The sequence below is a fragment of the Mobula hypostoma genome, chromosome 24 (genome assembly GCF_963921235.1).
Source record: "Mobula hypostoma chromosome 24, sMobHyp1.1, whole genome shotgun sequence".
NCBI lineage: Eukaryota > Metazoa > Chordata > Chondrichthyes > Myliobatiformes > Myliobatidae > Mobula > Mobula hypostoma.
In genome coordinates, this window is record NC_086120.1 from 6,754,518 (window position 1) to 6,771,806 (window position 17,289).

Below are 17,289 nucleotides of genomic sequence, written 5' to 3' on the forward strand. Positions count from 1 at the left end.
CTAGCCTCTAGCCAACCCAAGTCTCTAGTCTCCAGTCTCTAGCCTCCAGCCTAGTCTCTAGCCTCTAGTCTCTAGTCTCTAGTCTCTCTAGTCTCTAGTCTCTAGTCTCTAGCCACTAGCCTCTAGTCTCTAGCCCCTAGTCTCTAGCCTCTAGCCAAGCCAAGTTTCTAACCTCCAGCCGCTAGCCTCTAGCATCTAGCATCTAGCCCAGTCTCTAGCCTCTAGCCTCTAGCCAAGCCAAGTCTCTAGTCTCTAGTCTCTAGTCTCTAGCCTCTAGCCTCTAGCTAAGCCAAGTCTCTAGCCTCTCGCCTCTAGCCTCTAGCCTCTAGCCTGAAGCCTCCAGCCTTGTCCTGCCTGCCTGCCAAGCCTAGTCCTTGCCTAGTTCTGGGGTCTGAGCCAGAGGCAAGACCCAGGTACTGGGTCCTTGTCCAGTCTCTGGTTCGGCGTTCAAGCCCGGGCTCCTAGCTCTCTTGTTCAGTCCTGTTCCAGGTTCCAGGTTTTCCTGTCCATGTCTTTGCCATCACCCTGTATCCTAGTCCTGTCCCTAGTACTTCAGTGTCTGTGTCTTGCACTTGGGTCCGTTCCCAGCCTCCCACCTTTTGACATGCACAGGGTCTCACTATGACTATGCAGGGGGCCACATACTGTTAGAACAGATTTGGAGTGGGATGGGGATTTAAAAGTGGCTAGGAATGGAATCTCAGGGTGACCCCAGCAGACAGAACACTGGCATTCAGCTAATCTGTGTTTAGCTTCTCCACTGTAGAGGAGACCACATTGTGAACATCATATGCAGAAGACAGATTGCGTGAATTGCTGCTTCAGCTGGAATGACTGAATCTCTAGTTGGTGGAAGAAAAGATTTGGAAGAGTAAATGTTGCAGCAACTGTCATTGCATGAGAAAGTGCCTTAAGATGGGAAAAGGGAGTGTGGGGGAGGGGAGATAGTTTGTGGGAAAAGAAGAATGGATCAGGTATTCAGTTCTTTCTAAATGTGGAAATGGGAAGAGAAGATGTATCTAGTGGAGATGCAGTAAAGGGCTTTGTTAACAAAGCTAGAGGGGAAGCCATGAAAGAAAACAGCTGAACAAATATTACAGCTAGAGGAACATGTTGGATGGAAATAGGGTCTAACAGGAGGCATGGTGAAGGGAGAATAGTTGAGATAGTAATACGAATTTGTAAGCTTCTCATGGATGCTAGAAGCTGGCCCATCTCCTGAGATGAGGCCAAGAGATACAGCAAAGGAAGGAAAGAGTCAGAGGTTGTCCATATAAAAGTGAGGGCAGGGTAGAAATTGGCAGCTAAAGTAACAGAACGGTTGAATTCAGACTGAGTACAGGAGTAAAATCAATGCATTCATTGATGTACCAGGAAAGGTGTTGAGGGAGTAGGCTTGGGAAAGATTGGAAGAAAGACCGTTCTCCCTCCCCCAAGATATTCCACAAATAATGTGGGCCCATGCAAAGCGTCAATAGTTGGATCTTTGATCTGGCAATAGTATGTAGGGCTGTAGGAGTTGTTCAATGTGAGAACATGTTCAACAAGGTTGTTGGTGTGGGGAGGGAACCAGTTGGGCCGATGCTCCAGAAAGAAGTTGGGGGGGGGGTCCTCGCACCATCCTGATGTGAGATGGAGGTGTAAAGGGATTGTAGGGAATTGGAAACCGTCAAAATGAGGAAGGCATTAGAGGTGTCATGGATATGTGGGAAGGGACAGGACCAGAAAAGAATGGATAGAGAAAAGGTTGGATTAAGTTGGACAAGAGCAGGCTGAAGCAATGGTCTACCAGCAGAGTTCTGCTTGTGGATTTTGGGCAGGAGACAGAGAGGGCTTGGCAGGACTGGACGGTAAGCTTGTAAGCACCAGCTCAGGGGGAGTTCTGAAGGATGAGGCTGCTATCAGTGAATCATTTTCCATGATGCTCTCCATTGAAATGAAATGGAGCTGGCAGATGCTGTAGGGCAGAGAGAGGTGAGCTAGTGAGGCCTGTGTGCAGTAGTAATTACTGCACAGCCCCAAACTCCAACACCTGCCCCTAGATTTGGTGAGTAAACGGCAGTGGTGACAGGTCGCTAGTTTCTGTCAGTAGCAGAGGAAACGCACTAAATGCCCTGGGGATCATGACCGTGCAACAGTTACTCGGAGAAAAGTGGCAAGGTTGAGGGGAGCTGTACACAGTTAACCTCCCAGCAAGCCACCACTCCTGCAACACTAAGTTGTACATGAAAAAAATACACACGAATCAGGCCAAGTTCCAGACTGGCGTTTTTTTTCTGCAGTTCCACCGCACATTTGCTTCCACTTTTCTCAGCACGGGGGATATCACGCGTTGCACAATCCGACTGGGCTGTTCGAATTCAAAGTCACATGGGAGCAGAGATATAAAACTTTCAGCATTCGCTGCTGTCCCTTCAGTTGTTTCTGCAGGGAATCCTTACAGGTCGTGTCCGGACCGGAGAGCGAGGCAGGAGGAGACTCCGAGGTAAGTCGGCGATCCGTAACGGAGTGACTGACAGCCGGCTAGGCACTGACACCTAGTCGGCGGCGGATTTGGACTTGTGGAAACTTTCTCTGGAGCCCTTCCAGCCGGCATTGAGCACAAAACGAAAACTGTTGGGCCGCGGGTGGCGACTGAAACAAAACCAGCCTGTTCCGTGGGTCCATCTGTAAAGTTACCCGAGGGAAGTGGGGGCAGAGGGCCGTAACGTGAGGGAATGGAGGAGAGGGGAAGGGAGTTGTGGAGAAGTGAAACGTAAATTGAGAAAACAGAAAGGAATGTGTGGTGGGGAGAAAGGCAAACAATGGAGACACACGGAGCTTTGCGAATTATAACCAGATTTGTTATCGTTCACTTATATGACGTGAAATATGTTATTTGAGTGGCAATATGACTTGAAATTACGAGAGGAATAGTGTCAAATAAAGGCATAACTAGGTAGTGTTTATGTACCGCTCAGAAATCTGATGACAGAGGGGTGGATGCTGTTTATGAATCGTTGAGTGCAGTTCTTCAGGCTCCTTTCCCTCCTCCCTGGTGGTAGTATTGAGAAGAGGGCAATAGCTAAATGGTGAGAGTCCTTGGTGATACATGCCGCCTTCCTGATGTACTGCCTCTTGAAAACATTCTTGATGGTGGGGAGCGTTGTGGCCTGATGGAACTGGCTGAGTCTGTAACTGTCAGCAGCCTCTTGCAAACCCATGACTTCGTGTCTCCATACCAGAGTATGTGGCAACCTGTCAGACGTTCTCCACAGTAGTCTGTAGAAACTTCCAGGTCTTTGTGACATAGCAAATCTCTTCAAACTGCCGACAAAGTAAGCCACTGCCCTGCCTTCTTTGTGACTGCGCCAGTGTTATCCCAGGAGAGGTCCTCTGAAGTGTTGACTCCAGATGCTTACCCTGTCCACTACTGATCCCTCAATGAGGACTAGTGTGCGTTTTCATGACTTGCCCTTCTTCAACCCCACAATCAATTCCTTGATAAACAAGATGCACAACTGAATGCAAGGTGATATCACCCAACCAGCCAGCCAATCTACCTCATCTGTATGCCTCTTCGTTGCCAATCTGAGGTTCCATCATAACAGTGGTGTCTTTGGCAATTTTATAGACCAGAATTGAGCTGTGCTTAGCCATCAATATCATCAGAGACCCCACCAGCCAGGGCATGCTCTCTTCTCATTGCTGCCATCTGGAAGAAGGTACAGGAGGCTCAGGACTCGCACCACCAGGTTCAGGAACAGTTATTACCCCTCATCCATCAGAAACAGCTATTACCCCTCATCCATCAGGAACAGCTATTACCCCTCATCCAGCAAAACAGTTATTACCCCTCATCCATCAGGAACAGCTATTACCCCTCATCCATCAGGAACAGTTATTACCCCTCATCCATCAAAACAGTTATTACCCCTCATCCATCAGGAACAGCTATTACCCCTCATCCATCAGAAACAGTTATTACCCCTCATCCATCAGAAACAGTTATTACCCCTCATCCATCAGGAACAGCTATTACCCCTCATCCATCAGGAACAGTTATTACCCCTCATCCATCAGGAACAGCTATTACCCCTCATCCATCAGAAACAGTTATTACCCCTCATCCATCAGAAACAGTTATTACCCCTCATCCATCAGGAACAGCTATTACCCCTCATCCATCAGGAACAGTTATTACCCCTCATCCATCAGGAACAGTTATTACCCCTCATCCATCAAAACAGTTATTACCCCTCATCCATCAGGCTTTTGAACCAAAAGGGATAACTTCACTCAGCTTCACTTGCTCCATCACTGAAATGTCCGTGCAGCCTATGAACTTATTTTCAAGTACTCTTCATCTCATGTTCTCGATATTTATTGCTTATTTATTTATTATTATTTGTTGCCTTTTGCCTGGTTGAACAACCAGCTGGTGCAGTCTGTCATTGATTCTATTATGGTTATTATTCTATTAAGGATTTACTGCGCACGCCTGTAAAAAAAAAGAATCTCAGGGTTGTATGTGGTGACACATATGTACCTTAATAATTTCATTTGAGCTTTGTACACACAGATGTGGGTGTAGAGAGATCATGGCGGTGGGCTAAGTGTGCATCCTCTCAGGTGTGCCTGTGTAGGTTGTCAGCAAGGAGGAGATGTTATTACCAGTCTTCACTGACTGGTTTTCCAATAAGGAAGTCGAAAATCTAGTTGCTGAGGGAGGTAGAGAGGCCTAGGTTTTGAAGCTTATTGATTAATACTGAGGAGATGGTGGTGCTGAACACTGAGCTGTAATAGATAAACAGCAGCCTGATTGTGTCTTACTGTCGCCAAGGTGTTCCAAAGCAGAGTGGAGAGCCAGTGAGATTTTGTCTGCTGTAGACTTGTTGTGATAGGATAGGACAATTCAATCTGGTACAGGTTCTTGCTCAGGCGGGAGTGAATGCTAGCTTCTTAAAGCACTTCATCACAGTAGATGTGAGTGTTACAGGTGATGTTCACTGAGGCAGCTCCCTCTGCTCTTCTTGGGTACTGGTATGATTGCTGCTCTTTTGAAGCAGCTGGGAACCTCAAACTGCAGCAACGAGAGGTTTAAGGACTGGGTCTAGAGAGAGGCCCAGAGGGATCTTGTGAGAATTGGGATATCCAAGTTGTCCTGTCTGATTTGTTTTATTTCAGGAGCTTGGCAGCTGAGTTCCTTGCCTCATTCACTGATACACGTAACTCACCACACTGATGTCACTGTCTATCCAGACCACTTGTTTGTATTTAATGTTACTTTTTAATCAGGGTTAAGTGACCTTAAAGTCATGGGTTTTATCTGGACATATCAATTAACATATTAATATCTCCACTGCTTACAGGGTGTGTGGGGGAACTGGGTTTGCTGTTTTTTCTCTGAACTGACTTCCATGGGTTTTCTTTGTTTCATGGCTATCTGGAGAAGACAAATCTCAGAGTTGTACACTACATACATACTTTGATAATAAATGAATCTTTGAACCTGTTTTGAGAATGCTACAGTGTGTTGAGATCCATCAGTGACCACGGACATGATTAATGTACATGGGAACAGTATGCATGTGGTGGGCTGAAGGGCCCATTCCTCAGCTGTATGACTTTCTGACGGTATTAATGTGACAGTCTATTCATACCCATCAGCTTTCAGACTTGTAATGTCTCTCCTGGACATGCCAATCACTGATCCTGCTATGATCAATATGCTTGCTAACTGGTACTGTTGCTGCTTTTCCATGCATTCCACTGAAAAAGAGGTAACATTGGTATTAATATTAACCCTATTGCTGATCACGGATCACTGAGAAATGGGAGGGAAAATGGCAGGTGGAATTTAATGCAGACAAGTGTAAGGTGGTGCACTTTGGGAGGACAAGGTATCAATCTGGGCATCTACAGGTACCCACATTCTCAGGAGTTTATACTGTTATACCCTACTCTTCAAAGAGTAGCTTACTTCTCTGTCTAGTCTGTACGGCAAGATCTAACTGAAGGTTGAGGAATTAATTCTAATTCTTCTTTCTGTCAACACACACAAAATTCTGGAGGAACTCAGCAGGCCAGGCAGCATCTGTGGAAAAGAGTACAGTTGACGTTTCGGGCTGAGACCCTTCAGCAGGACCAAAACATTGACTGTACTCTTTTCCATAGATGATGTCCATCCTGCTGAGTTCTTCCAGCATTTTGTGTGTGTTGCTTGGATTTCCAGCATCAGCAGATTTTCTCGTTTCTTCTTTCTGTCACCCCACCTTTCTGTCATTGCTAACAATCACCAATGCTTTCCAGCATTTATACTGTTTTGCTACTAGTTGACATTATTTGCCCGTGATGTTTTTCAGATACCTTTGCTGGGGCAAAGTAATTCACACAGATGGTCTAAAAGTTTCTACGGAAAGAGATCCCAGTCACCCAAAGTTAATGCTGTGAGACTGACTCTATGAGGCCACAAATATCCCAACTATTGATTGATCATACCTGTGACAAGTTTGATCTGCTAAGTGACAAAATAAGTCTGGTCTGGAAACTTCCTTGATCTCTATCACAATGATGCAAATAACTTAGCTGTAAATGCTTGGTTTGATGTAGGGCAATTAACATGACCCCATTGTTTTACATTTAGCTGATGCAGACCAGAACATCTCATGGTCACTTCACCACATCTCTTGAGCAGCCAGTCACCTACTGTGGGCCAGCAGGCTCTGCTCTGTAGACAGTGTTGTTTGTTTGCAAAGCTCCCCTTTTCACTTCAGACTGATTACTGCTTGTAATGTGCATTTGGAACTGAAGACTAGTTCTTGTTCACAGCAAGAATGTGAGTAAGAAATATTGGTTAGAAGTTTAATAGGCCATTCATTCAGCATTTTCACTTGATGTAATTTGATCATTTCCAAACTTGTTTTATCTCTCTGTACTGTTGTTGGAGGGGAATGGAATTGTCGACACTAAGGTTTTCTTCTTTTCCATTTTTAACTTGTTAGTTTTGCCCAAGTCTTTTAGTTTAGTTGATTAATTCTGTTTTTCTTTGGGGATGGGGTTTGTTTTTGGTTTTGTTTTTTTCTTCTTTTTCATGATTTTTCTTCAGTTTTTTTTTTGATTTGTATTATCCGTTGTCAGTTCTACATGATTGGGAGCTTTGTTAACTTACACTATTTGATTTTACAATTATTTTTCTTAAGTGTAACAATATTTCTCCTACTATTTGTATTATTGCTATGTTTTGTTTCTATACTTCGAAATTAATAAAAAGATTGAAAAAGAAAAAAGAAAAGTTTAACATTGTCACAAACAACTCTGACCCTTTGGAAAGGTCATGCTGCTGTGTTAGAAAGCTGAGGTTGGCAATAAGCCTCTCAGGCACTGGAAAGTGAATATCTATTACATGGTTTATTGAAAAAATCTGAAAACCCTAGATTGGAGAAAGTTAATGAGAGACCGCGCCCCCCTCACGGCTTTTGTAAGTTTCTATCCAAAACTAAAACATGACCAATGCTTAGAAACTAGGAACAAAATTAAAACCAGAAATAAAAACCTTTCAAAGCCTGAATACAGAAACTAGGGTCTGAAAGAAAATTAATGAAGAAGGGGAAACAATCTACTTCTTTTCTGTATTTGAGAATTGTTGTTTTGAAGTTGGATTGCATATATTTTTGTTCTGGTAAATTGATTAGGTCAGCAGTTAATGCCAAGTTACAGTTCACTCAAAAGCTTTACAACTGGAGCATTCTTGCCTTCTGAAAGCATTTGGATCATTTTCCAGCGCTTAAATGATGTTGCAACCTGATCTGTGTGATTCAGACAAACTGCTCCTCACTAAATAGGCGCCAGCAATGACATCATTGTGCTGACTCCCCCACCCCTCAGATGGTCATATACCTGAATCAGGGTAATTCAGACAAGGAGGAATCTGATAGAGACTGAGTCCCCTTGGATCTTGACCACAGAGAGAATCCTGTCCTCTGATTAGCACTAGCATCAGAACAGAGTTGCAGTTATCTGTCCACAGACACCTTGACCTATACCAATCAATACAAAAGCTTAATTAAATAATAGTCAGGGTGACTATCAGCGTATAAACTATCTACTGTTCACACATTGCGAATGAGGGAATTTATCTAATTCTATTTCTAGGATCACAATTCCAGGCAAGGCTAATCCAACTTTCCCAGTTAGATATTAATGCTAAATACATTAATTTATTTAAACAGTTACAATAGGAAAGTAAGGATTGTTTATTGCCAACACTTCTTAGGAGATGTGAAAGCCAGCTGGAAGTCATCGTGTTTTAAGAATATTTGGCATGTTATATAGGGTAATGAATTGACATAATTTACCGCCAAAAGCTCTTCAGAGTGTTACATAGAAACATAGAAACATAGAAAATAGGTGCAGGAGAAGGCCTTTCGGCCCTTTGAGCCTGCACCGCCATTCATTACGATCATGGCTGACCATCCAACTCAGAATCCTGTATCTGCCTTCTCTCCATACCCCCTGATCCCTTTAGCCACAAGGGCCATATCTAACTCCCTCTTAAATATAGCCAATGAACTGGCTTCAACTGTTTCCTGTGGCAGAGAATTCCACAGATTCACCACTCTCTGTGTGAAGCAGTTTTTCCTCATCTCGGTCCTAAAAGACTTCTCCTTTATCCTCAAACTGTGACCCCTCGTTCTGGACTTCCCCAACATTGGGAACAATCTTCCTGCATCTAGTCTGTCCAATCCCTTTAGAATTTTATACGTTTCAATCAGATCCCCCCTCAATCTTCTAAATTCCAGAGAGTATAAGCCTAGTCGATCTAGTCTTTCATATGATGAAAGTCCTGCCATCCCAGGAATCAATCTGGTGTACCTTCTTTGTACCCCCTCTATGGCAAGAGTGTCTTTCCTCAGATTAGGGGACCAAAACTGCACACAATACTCCAGGTGTGGTCTCACCAAGGCCTTGTACAACTGCAGTGGAACCTCCCTGCTCCTGTACTCGAATCCTCTTGCTATGAATGCCAGCATACCATTCGCCTTTTTCACCGCCCGCTGTACCTGCATGCCCACTTTCAATGACTGGTGTATAATGACACCCAGGTCTCGTTGCACCTCCCCTTTTCCTAATCGGCCACCATTCAGATAATAATCTGTTTTCCTGTTCTTGCCACCAAAGTGTATAACCTCACATTTATCCACATTAAATTGCATCTGCCGTGAACTTGCCACTCACCTAACCTATCCAAGTCACCCTGCATCCTCTTAGCATTCTCCTCACAGCTAACACTGCCGTCCAACTTCGTATCATCCGCAAACTTGAAGATGCTGCATTTAATTCCCTCGTCTAAGTCATTAATATATATTGTAAACAACTGGGGTCCCAGCACTGAGCCTTGCTGTACCCCACTAGTCACTGCCTGCCATTCTGAAAAGGTCCCGTTTATTCCTACTCTTTAACCATAGAAACCATAGAAACTACAGCACAGAAACAGGCCTTTTGGCCCTTCTTGGCTGTGCCGAACCATTTTCTGCCTAGTCCCACTGACCTGCACACGGACCATAACCCTCCATACACCTCCCATCCATGTATCTGTCCAATTTATTCTTAAATGTTAAAAAAGAACCCGCATTTACCACCTCGTCTGGCAGCTCACTCCATACTCCCACCACTCTCTGAGTGAAGAAGCCCCCGCTAATGTTCCCTTTAAACTTTTCCCCCTCACCCTTAACCCATGTTTTCTGGTTTTTTTCTCCCCTTGCCTCAGTGGAAAAAGCCTGCTTGCATTCACTCTATCTATACCCATCATAATTTTATATACCGCTATCAAATCTCCCCTCATTCTTCTACGCTCCAGGGAATAAAGTCCTAACCTATTCAACCTTTCTCTGTAACTGAGTTTCTCAAGTTGCGGCAACATCCTTGTAAACCTTCTCTGCACTCTTTCAACCTTATTTATATCCTTCCTGTAATTTGGTGACCAAAACTGAACACAATACTCCAGATTCGGCCTCACCAATGCCTTATACAACCTCATCATAACATTCCAGCTCTTATACTCAATACTTTAATTAATAAAGGCCAATGTACCAAAAGCTCTCTTTATGACCCTATCTACCTGTGACGACACTTTTAGGGAATTTTGTATCTGTATTCCCAGATCCCTCTGTTCCACTGCACTCCTCAGTGCCTTACCATTAACCTTGCATGTTCTAAGTTGGTTTGTCCTTCCAACGTGCAATACCTCACACTTGTCAGTATTAAACTCCATCTGCCATTTTTCAGCCCATTTTTCCAGCTGGTCCAAGTCCCTCTGCAGGCTCTGAAAACCTTCCTCACTATCTACTACACCTCCAATCTTTGTATCATCAGCAAACTTGCTGATCCAATTTACCACATTATCATCCAGATCATTGATATAGATGACAAATAACAATGGACCCAGCACTGATCCCTGTGGCACACCACTAGTCACAGGCCTCCACTCAGAGAAGCAATTCTCTACCACCACTCTCTGGCTTCTTCCATCGAGCCAATGTCTAATCCAATTTACCACCTCTCCATGTATACCTAGCGACTGAATTTTCCTAAATAACCTCCCATGCGGGACCTTGTCAAAGGCCTTACTGAAGTCCATGTAGACAATATCCACTGCCTTCCCTTCATCCACTTTCCTGGTAACCTCCTCGAAAAACTCCAATAGATTGGTCAAACATGACCTACCACGCACAAAGCCATGTTGACTCTCCCTAATAAGTCCCTGTCTATCCAAATGCTTGTAGATTCTGTCTCTTAGTACTCCCTCCAATAACTTACCTACTACCGATGTTAAATTTACTGGCCTATAATTTCCCAGATTACTTTTCAATCCTTTTTTAAACAACGGAAGAACATGAGCCACTCTCCAATCATCCGGCACCTCACCTGTAGACAGCGACATTTTAAATATTTCAGCCAGGGCCCCTGCAATTTCAACACTAGTCTCCTTCAAGGTCCGAGGGAACACTCTGTCAGGTCCCGGGGATTTAGCCACTTTAATTTTCCTCAAGACAGCAAGGACCTCCTCCTTTTCGATCTCTACAGTTTCCATGATCTCACTACTTGTTTCCCTTAATTTCATAGACTTCATGCCAGTTTCCTTAGTAAATACAGACGCAAAAAACCTATTTAAGATCTCCCCCATTTCCTTTGGTTCCGCACATAGCCGACCACTCTGATCTTCAAGAGGACCAATTTTATCCCTTACAATCCTTTTGCTCTTAATATGCCTGTAAAAGCTCTTTGGATTATCCTTCACTTTGACTGCCAAGGTCACCTCAAGTCTTCTTTTAGCCCTCCTGATTCCTTTCTTAAGTATTTTCTTACACTTCTTATACTCCTCAAGCACCTGATTTACTCCCTGTTTCCTATACATTTCATACAACTCCCTCTTCTTCTTTATCAGAGTTGCAATATCCCTTGAGAACCAAGGTTCCTTATTCCTATTCACTTTGCCTTTAATCCCGACAGGAACATACAAACTCTGCACTCTCAAAATTTCCCCTTTGAAGGCTTCCCACCTACCAATCACATCGTTGCTTCCTGTCTGCCAACCAATTCTCTATCCACATCAATACCATTCCCCCAATGCCGTGTGCTTTAAGTTTGCACACTTATCTCCTGTGTGGGACCTTGTCAAAAGCCTTTTGAGAATCCAAATATACCACATCCACTGGTTCTCCCCTATCCACTCTACTAGTTACATTCCAGTGTTGCACTGGAATGGGGAGGAATCAATCTTTGCTGCATCCCTTCTATCACAAGTATATTCTTGGACAAGGAGAGTAGACATCAAAATTCCAGATGTAGCTTCATCAGAGGTCTATTATTGGAAAAAAAGACACCTCTACCCTTGTCTTCTTTGCCTCTTTTAGTGAAGGTAAACATTCCATTAATTCTTCAATTGTTCAGTGTAACAGTGACTTGTGTATACGGACACCCTAGTTGCAGTGAGTCTGCTGTGAGCTGGATTCGCTGCTGACCTCCACTACTGTCTGTCTGGAGTTTCCGCACCAACCTGCAGACTGGTACGTTATTTGACTGCCATATCACCCCTGTTGTGCTGGTGAGAGGGAAAATCTGGGGGAGGTTGATGAGAATGTGCGAAGAATAAATGGCAATTGTCGTAATCATTATGCCATAATGGATGTTTGATGATCGGAGAAGAGTCAATGCGATGAAGGGCCATGAGCACCACCGTGTGTTAGAACTTCCAGCACTGAAAGCAAATGCAACACTTTCAGATAAACCTTTTCTTCATGGGGTTGGCTATACCGATACAGATATCTCAATGGAGTAGCAGCTGGATTTTAAAGTAAGTTTTGCTTCATTTTGTCTGCAGCCTATCACATGTTCCCTCTGTTCTCTTCATCCTTTCCTGTAACTTATACACACTTGTTTACTCTCCTCTGTTCTGAGTCTGGGTCTTGACACAAATCATCCACTCGGGCACTGTCTGATCTGTACAGCACCTCCAGCAGTCTACAGTGAAGATAGTGGCACAGCAGTTAAGTTACCAGACGACCAATCAGAGACCCAGAAGAACAACTGAGTAATGTGAGCTCAAATCCCACCACGGCAACTGTGGAATTTCAATTCAGTTAATAATTTGGAATTTGCAGGGTAAAAATTTACACCAACTAATTTAAATAAGGATAATCATGAAAACCACCAGATTGTTTAGCTCACTGATAACTTTCAGTGGTCCTAATTGGCCAATCTTACCTGGTCTGGCCTATTTTTGGTTGCAGACCCACACCAGGTGGGCCTCTGAACAGGGTGAGGAGAGCAGACTCCACAGATACAAAGAAGGATCTGGGCACCGAATGCAGACAGAGTAAAATCACACCCAGCTCAATGCTTGTCTCTCAAACATCTGGGGACAGCTTTTTAAATTGGGAGAACTGTCATGGAGACTAGTTGAGGAACAGTCTGAAGTCGTTGTAATCACAGAAACATACCTTGCAAACATTATGCTAGCCTCCTCCCTTGCCTTATCCTGTCCACATGGCTGGACAGTGAGTAGTGCAGAAGGACAAGCTGATATATCACCCATACCTAGAAAGGACAAGTTGCAGGCCTGGCCAGTCTGCAACACATGGCCTTTCATTTGATCCGTTCAGTATGGGAACCGAGCCATCTCGCATCCAATGGATCAGATCATCGCTCTGCACTCCTACCACATCTAGTTGGGAATGGTAATGGACAGTTCAATAACTAACATGTAGAGTGGGCTCCAGGAACATCTCTGTGGACCAGTGCATTAGTGCCAAAGGAAGGCTGAAGGGCTCATATCCATGTTCAGCCAGAAACGGGTAATCAATATTGACCTCCCCGAGATCTCCGCCATTACGGAAACTAGTCTTTGGACAATTCAATTCTCCACAAGTAATAAGAAACAGCTGAGATTACTGGGTACAGTGAGGCTCTGGGAGCAGATGACATCCCAGCTGTAGTTCTGAAGACCTGCACTCAAGAGCAAGCTGCGACTGTAGCCAAGCAGTTCCAGAACAGCTGCCAAACTGGCATTTGCTGGACAATGTGGAAAACTGTTCAGGAATATCGTATTCACAAAAATCAGGACAAATCCAATTGGTCTAATTACCGTTGAATTAGATTTCTCTCAATTTTCTGCAAAGTAATGGAGGGTGTTTTTAACATACCATAAGCTAATGCACAGTTTGATTTTTGCTAGGATTGTTTGGCTGCAGTTCTCACTGCAGCCTTTAGTCCTAATGTGGACCAAAGAGATGATTTCCAGACTTCAGATAATATTGATAATCTGTGACATCAAGTAGCATTTTACCAAGTGTGGCATCAAGGTACCCTGTTAAAACTGAAGACAGTAGGCATCAGTAATTGTCGAAGGTTAATCATCCCAGCTCCAAGTCATGACTGCAGGAGTTTATCAGGGCAGTAAACCAGGTCCAATCATCTTCAGTTGCTTCACCTATAACCTTCCTTCCATCATTCGGACAGACATGGGGATGTGTGTTAATGGTTATACAATGGTTACTTCCATTTGAAACTTTGCAAAATTGAAGCTATCTGTTTCTGCATTGAGCAATTCCAAGACAACATTCAGACATGGCCTGATAATGGAATGCTAGGTAAGAACCAACTCCAACCCATCACCAATACCATTCCGTCATCTACAATGTGAGTGATGGAATGTTCTCCACATGCCTGATGTGCAGCACTAATGACCCTCAAGGAACTTGGCATCATTGAGAACAAAGCAGCCATATTGATTGGTGATCCTTCAATGAACCTAAACATCCATTCTCTCTGTCAGTGGTACACAATGGCTGCAGTGCAGACCATCTACAAAATGCACTCCAGTGATTGGCCCAGGCACCATGATCTCTAACACCCAGAAGCACAAGGGCAGCAGGGCACATGGACAACCTGCAAGTTCCCCTCCAAGTCACATGCACCTTCTTAACTGGGAAGACATTCCCGATCCTTTACTGCCAAGAATTCTGTAGAGTTTGGGAGTTTCTTCTAAAGGAAGATTGCAGCAGTTCAAGAAGGTAGTTCACCATCACCTTCTCAAGGGTGTTTGGGGTTGGCCACAAATATTGGCCCTGCCAGTGACAACCAGATCCTGAAAATAAACAAGAAAAAAAACTTCATTGACAATGTCCGTACATCTACGTTGATACTGCCCAAGCCTATGATTATCTTCCATCATACCCTTCCTAATAGATCCTAGCACTTTATCTAGTACTGAGGTCCTCAAATTGTCTAATTTTTACTAACCAACAACAGTATTTCATGTGTAAACCATCAGATAAAAAGCACCTTTTCTCATCAGGCCACCAGCACATTCTCACAACTTTGGATCTTTATCTGTTCCTTATGCACTGGGTGGAGGGATGATAGTGGTGCATCTGTCCCAGCCCGCTGAAACCAGTCCTTATCTGTTGATTGCTGAGTACGTTGGCACAGTCTATATCTTGTGTATGAAAACATTTTCATCTTGACCTCCATGACCTAGTTTGCATCTTCCTTACTGCCTTCATTTTATGGCTACAAGATTTTATCTTAAACAAATATATTTACCAATTATTTCTGACTTAAAAAGTAAATTGTACAATATAGTTACTCCTCAGAATCATGCAATCATTTCTTTTCTCTGGTTGCTTATGTGAAGCACTGTAATACCCAATGGATCATTATTAACTCAGGAATTTGACTTCACCCTTCTTGGGCAGGAGGTATCCTGTGTAGGATGATATTATGCTGTGTGAACTTGGTGTGGGATGGGGGGTGGTGTTCAATGTTCTGGGACGCTTACCATTGGCCACTCCCATGAGAGTCAGCTGATTTCCAGAATACTGACCTGTAAGTCCTGCAATGTAAACAAAATACCCATACCTTGTGCCTCTTGTATTTATTATCTCCCACCCCTAATGACATAAAGAGCACTACAGAACACCATCAGGTCCTTCAACCCCACTGAAACGTGCCAACCATAGCATCCTCCCTACTCGTCCCAGTGGCCCTTCCCTGCCATGTACCTATGCAAATGTCTCTTAAATATTGCAACATCCCCCAGCAGCACAGTCCAGGTACTCATTACCCTCTGCAAAGAAGTTACCTCTTGGGTCTCTTTCAAATCTCTTCCCTTGTATCTGTGCCAGCTTGTTTTGCTGTCTAGTTCTCCCCAGTCCTTGGAAGAAGACAATGGCCATTCACTTTATCCATACCTTTCATGGTTTTATAAAGTTATGTAAGGCCACCTCTCATTCTCCTGTGCTCCAAGGAATGAAGATCCAGCTTGACCAACCTCTTCTTATAATCAGGCCCTCTAATACAGGAAGAATCCTTGTAAGTATCTAATACACCCTCTCCAGCTTGATGATATCTTGCCAAAAACAAGATGGCCAAAACTATACACAGTACCACAGGGGTGATCTCACCAACAACTTGTTTCACTGCAACATAACGTCCCTGCTCCTGAACTTGATGCCCTGCCTGATGAATGCCGGCATGCTAAATGCCTCCTTCACCACCATGTTTACTTGTGTGGCCACTCTCAGCGAACTGTGCCCTTGTACTCTCAGGTCCCTCTGTTCCACAACACTTGTTATTGCCCTGCCATTCACTGTATAGGTCCTACTCCCGATAGTTGTCCAAAATGTATCACCTCAAGTTGAAATCCATAGCTACACTCTCACCTCACCCTTAAGCCCAATCCTCCAAGTAAAAAGTGCAAGTGTGGTCTTTTACCTCCCAAATCCTCAAATGCTGCTGTTTTGTCTCCTTCCAAATCACCCAATTTCACCCTTTCTTCACTAAGTAATGGTCATTTAGCCCCAACCCTAGGTCGTGGGATTGCAATCTTCCAAAGCTGGTCTCACAAGGGGAGAATGGGCCAGGGTAGTGAAAATGTGCATTGCTTCTCTGTTGTGACTTAAGCCTTGTACCTTGGTGCCAACTGGATTATGAAGCAGCGGATCAATGAGAAGATCCGTCATTATTGCCAATAATGACCTGTTGTACTTATTTCCCAGTTATCTTGTTACTTGTACCAGTACATCTAGTTTCCTAGTTTAAGATTTCTGAGCCAGTTAACAGATAGCCATTTCCAAATATTATGACCAATACAGTTCAAAATGGGGCAAGTCAGCAAGTGCCATTCCTTGGCATTTTTGCGGTGTGGATGCTGTTTGCCTCTTAGCAGCCATGCCTGAATGTTGGTTTGTACAGACATACTGTAGGTTACTTTATTAGCCGCGTTGCTAATGCACTGACCATTGTACAATCGTTGGTGAACATTCCCACTTCTGACCTTATGACAGAAAGATGATCACTGATGGAACAGTTGAAAAGGAGACTGTCCTGAGGAATGGCTGTTTTGGGGCTAAATGAAACAGTAGCACAGCTAGTAGAACTGTTTCTTTATAGCTCCAACACAGGTTTTGTCATAGAAACATAGAAAAACTACAGCACAATACAGGCCCTTCAGCCCACAATGCTGTGCAGAACATGTGCTCACCTTAGAAATTACCGAGAGTTACCCATAGCCCTCTATTTTTCTAAGCTCCATGTGCCTATCCAGGAGTCTCTTAAAAGACCCTGTCGTACCTGCCTCCACCACCGTCACCGGCAGCCCATTCCACACACTCACCACAACGTGACCTGTTGTGTTATCTGTATGGAGTCTGCATGTTCGCTCTGTGGCCACGTGGGTTTCCTTCAGGTCCTCTGGTTTCCTCTTGCATCCCAATTCCTTGTCAGTTGACAGATTAATTGGTTACCGCA

The 17,289-nt window shown here is 43.9% G+C and overlaps 1 protein-coding gene across 2 annotated transcripts in view; it reads left to right on the top strand.

Annotated features, from left to right (window-relative positions):
- The first annotated feature begins 2,329 nt into the window (after window positions 1-2,329).
- LOC134337441 (procathepsin L-like) overlaps window positions 2,330-17,289 on the top strand; it is a 37,902-nt gene continuing 22,942 nt past the window's right edge. For both annotated transcript variants that reach the window (XM_063032444.1, XM_063032445.1), the window contains exon 1: window positions 2,330-2,485. The gene's annotated coding sequence lies outside the window, so the exon portion shown is untranslated. The remainder of the gene's footprint in view (window positions 2,486-17,289) is intronic.